Source organism: Crocodylus porosus, unplaced genomic scaffold (assembly GCF_001723895.1).
Source record: "Crocodylus porosus isolate Cpor-Errol unplaced genomic scaffold, CroPor_comp1, whole genome shotgun sequence".
Classification (NCBI taxonomy): Eukaryota; Metazoa; Chordata; order Crocodylia; family Crocodylidae; genus Crocodylus; species Crocodylus porosus.
The window spans coordinates 13093840-13098387 of record NW_017728915.1 but is presented as its reverse complement, the minus strand read 5'-3'; the positions used below and the strand labels follow the sequence as shown (position 1 = coordinate 13098387).

The window sequence follows — 4548 nt, the reverse complement described above, 5'->3', positions numbered from 1 at the left end:
ATTTAATTAAATTTGGAAGAGGAAAATTTTGAAATTCAAAAACATTTAGGACAGGAAAAACATCTTTTACCCAACTGTAGTGATTCTCTCACCCAGTTGGAAGCTACACTTGCCTTGTAACACACTGTCACAGGGGCTCACCCTAGGGGTGCCGTGAACTCCCCTAGCGCCCCCTACCGTGCCAAATTGGTGTCAACGCACCCTTACCATCTCGCCTGCCACGTCTTTGATGTTATTAGTGTTTATAGGAGGCTGCCTTTTTGTCTTGACACGGTGCCTGCGCCCTCATGGGTTCCCTGGGCTTGTCTCACAATGGCCCAGGCCCTCATGGATGCTCCGTGGCTTGTCTCACAATGACCTGCGCCCTCGTGGGCTCTCCCTGGCCTCTCTTTTCTCCTGCAGTTGCCCGCGCCCTCACTGATGCGCACTGGGGCCTTCCCTCACTACTGTGCCCGCACTGGGGCCTTCCCTCACGTCCATGCCTGCACTGGGGCCTTTCACAATTGGGGCTCAGGTGGCCATAGCCGTGTCTGGTTCCCAAATCCCCTCCTTGGGTCTAAAAGTTCTTGTGGGGCTAAGGCAGCCTCAGCCTTACCTGGCCTCCAATCCTCTGCGCCCCTTCTCAGGGCTGGGGTCAGTCCACTCCTGAACTTTGTGCCCTCTCTGGCACCGGGGTCCCCACACTACCGTGGAGCCCCTATGAGGCCTCCTCCAACCCCTAATAGCCTCACCCGGTCCTCCGGTCTTATAAAACTACAAACAGAAAACTCAAGCCCCTGGGCTACAATGTAAAGTCTAAGCCATCTGGCTAACCATCATTCAAATCCCTACCAGGGCTTCCTCCACCCGGTATCCTCAAACAGAAGCTGCTCAGGCCATCAAGCCTCCTACCTCTGCCCACTCCAGCAGAGCTCCGTCTTCCTTGGCTGCTAGCGGGGAACTGCCTCCCTGACCTCAGCCCGGATTACATTTATATAGGTCAGGCCCTGCCTGCTTCTGGTCAGCTGACCAACTGTGGTTGCCCCGGCAACCGGCACCTGTACCTCTTTATAGAAGCAGGACACTGAAGTGCCCTGAGACACCTACCAACATACTTGGGCACTCTCCAAATGGCCAGTGTAGCCAAGATCTGCAAGCAGGCACCAACAACTCTACTTTACTTGTCTGATATAAAAAAGTATTATAAGAAGTAGTATAAGTAGTATAAAAAAGTATTCACTAACCAAAAAGTAGTGTACTAACCAAAAAGTAGTATAAAAAAGTATTCACTAACCATATCAATGAGCACATATTTCTATTACTCCAGTTCTTGTGCTGGATTAACTCTTCTCTGAACAGTGAATCTGCCTATGTAAACCCCAGTGTTTTCATATGGACTCCTATATAAACTTGCAAACAAGATAAACACACAGCCACTATTTAAGTAATTGAGTTTAAAGCACATATATAATTAACCAGATCATGCAGTTGATTATTGTAACTGAACATATAGTATTAGAATGAATAATTAGCAGATAGCACAAAATTGACTGCAGAGTCACATTTCAGATTCGGTGATTACGTGTCTTTTTTCCAGAGTCCAAGAAATTATTTTCAATCTGTTACTAAGCTAGTAATTTCCTTAGCCTCTTTTCTAGGTTGTTGTATAATCAGTCCAGCCCTATAGCTCATTCTCTTTTCTCTTATGGCAGTTTGAGAAAGATTTTTACTGCTCTGATTGTTTTTCCAGTATCTACTCACAGACACATTGTTTCCCTTTTTGACATCTCATCTTTGGTGTACTTTCAGAACACTGCCTAAAAGAATAGATTTAAATTCTTTAGCTAAATCCTATTCCTATAATACTAAATTCCTTCCACTATCTCTTAGTGGCTGGATGGGTCTCCTCAGTCTATTTCTTTAAATAAACTTTTACTGGTTTTGTTCACTTCCTTTTCTCATTATATATTTTGGATTTCTTGATTATGTTTTATACCTTTTCTACTTTGATTTATAATCATTTTTATCCTTCTATATATATACAGTACACAGCCACCTTTGTATCATTTTACTTCCAGTTCAGTTATTCACATACTTTGGTTATGAACCTATGTATCTCACTGAAGGAAGCATTTCATGATGTGGGGCCCATAATGGGTTCCATACCAGCTAAGACCAATGATTCAGCTAGTCCAATATCCTACTGGATTTTGACCAACAGGCCCTAGACAGACATGCTTCAACACTGTGCTGATGTTCAGACCCCATACAGGCACTTTAAAAAAGCTGCAAAGGCATGCAACAGCCTCCAGTCTCTGGAGTTTCCCAAAGACAGCAGAGCACACAAAACAGTGCTAATTGGTTGTCTGTCCCTTTCCTTCTCCCACCCCATTAGGATGGGGTGGGAAGCAGAGCATTGTGGGAGGCTGGAGGACTATTAGATGAGACAGACAGCTCAGGGAGCACTTCAAAGGGGTTTCTTTTTTTAAGGATAATTTTAGAAGCACTTTACAGGTCTGTATCCTTGCTGTCTGGAGTACATCAAACAGCATGCCTGTACACAGCCAAAAAAGATGAAAGAAACTCTGTAATGGAGGATATAAAATAGCTAGCTGTTACAAGAAGTTTCCTCAGTACCAATTGTCAATTATTGTCTTATGCAGTGAGGTAAGAGGCTTCATGTCCATTACACATTTTTATTACAGTAAATCAAAATATAGATGATTCTCGAAACATTTCAAACTATTTTGTCTCGTTTTTCAAAAAAGGAATTATATTTGTGCATATATGATTATTTATTAAAAATAGTAGTTATTCCTTCCTCTGGTGAACAAGAATGGAGAAAAACATTGCAAATTATTTCAACAACAATAACTGAATTTTGAGATAATAAATATATCTGGAAAACTTTTGTTTTGAAACCAGGTCTGTTTTTTAAGCAATTTGTTCTTGATCATCAGCCATGCTATCCTGAATCCTGTCCAACAAGAAACCTTGGCATGCAGTTCAATGGCACTGGTGTACATGCTAGAGAGGGTATTCACTTCACAGGCAAAGGAAAGAAGCTCTTCTCTATGGGAATCACCGACTTGCTGAAGAAGGCTTTAAACTAGGCATGTCTGGGGAAGAGAGGGTGGATTCCACTGCTGTACACAAATCCTCTAGCCAAGATGACCCAAGGGAGGACTTTCAAGTAGGGGACATCCAGATGAGTACCAACACCCTGAGGCACTTGAAGTAGGACAGTAAACCTGAGGCTACTAGGGGTGAACTCATCTCCCTCCCTCCCCTTCCCCCACCCGCTGAGCTCAGTTGGCTAACATTGTATTTTCTGTAACCTAGTTGTGTCTTCATGGGAACATCAGAAGCATGGGCAACAAACAGGACAAACTGGCACTCCTGGCAGACAAGGAATTTGACCTTATTGGGCTGATGGAGACCTGGTGGGTGATACATATGACTGGGCAGTGGATACAGAGGGCTATAGGTTCTATAAGAAGGTTCAGGTTGGGAAGAAGGGAGGAGGTGTGGCCCTCTATGTGAAAGAGCGGTATCCTGCTCCCCTCCTTGCAGGTCACGTTTGCAGGAAGAAGTCCCTTGAGATGATCTGGGTCAAGATACAAAGGGGCTCAGAGGAGGGGGACCTGATGGTAGGATGATACTATAGGCCTCCATACCAAGAAGAGGAGGTCAATCAGGCATTCTCCAGGGAACTGACTGAGACAGCCAGCACTAAAGACCTGATTGTTATGGGTGACTTCAACTATGCTGACATCTGTTGGAAAGACCATTCACCCCGCTCCAGAAGATCAACCGAATTCCTGGCAGCTATTGATGACCTGTTCTTGACGCAGGCTGAGGAAGGACCAATTAGAGGTAAAGCCACTCTGGACTTATTGCTGACCAAAGGGGAAGACATGGTAGGCAACCTGAAGGTTGGAGGTACTCTGGGCGGCAGTGACCGGATTAGGTTCACCATCCACTAAAAGGCTGGGAATTCAGCCAGCAGAATAGAAGTCCTAGACTTCAGAAGGGCAGACTTTGGTAAACTCAGGAGTCTAGTTGGAAGGGTCCTCCACAACCAGCAATTGGATGATTTGGGAGTCCTTAGGAGGACAATACTCACTGCTCATAAAGAGGCCATCCTCACATGGTCAAAAAGTGGGAAAGGGACCAAGAGACCCACTTGGCTCAACAGGGATATCAGGGAACTCTTGAAAAAGAAGTATATAAGCAATGGAAAAATGGTTCAGCATCCAGAGAGGAGTACAATCATATGGCCAGGGTATGGAGGTATGAGACATGGAAAGTCAAGGCAGGCATGGAGATCAAGCTGGCAACTGAAATAAAGGACAACAAAAAGTCCTTCTATAGGTTCATAGGGAGCAAGAAAAAATCAAGCTACACTGTGGGACCCTGTCACGGAGTCACGCAGGTGCCCCGTGACTGTGAGGGTGATTGGCAGAGCTGCCAATCACCCAGGCAGCTCAGGTGCCAGTTGCCAGGGTGACCAGCTGGGTCACGTGGCCAGAAGGGGGCAGGGCCCGGCCTTTATAAACAGCTTAGGCC

General features: G+C 45.2%; 1 long non-coding RNA gene across 1 annotated transcript in view; it reads left to right on the top strand.

The window, feature by feature from the left end:
• The window catches only part of LOC109310521, a 12279-nt gene that overhangs the window by 2551 nt on the left and 5180 nt on the right, over positions 1-4548 (top strand). The window contains exon 2 of the long non-coding RNA XR_002101234.1: positions 2285-2290. This is a non-coding gene — a long non-coding RNA (uncharacterized LOC109310521). The remainder of the gene's footprint in view (positions 1-2284; positions 2291-4548) is intronic.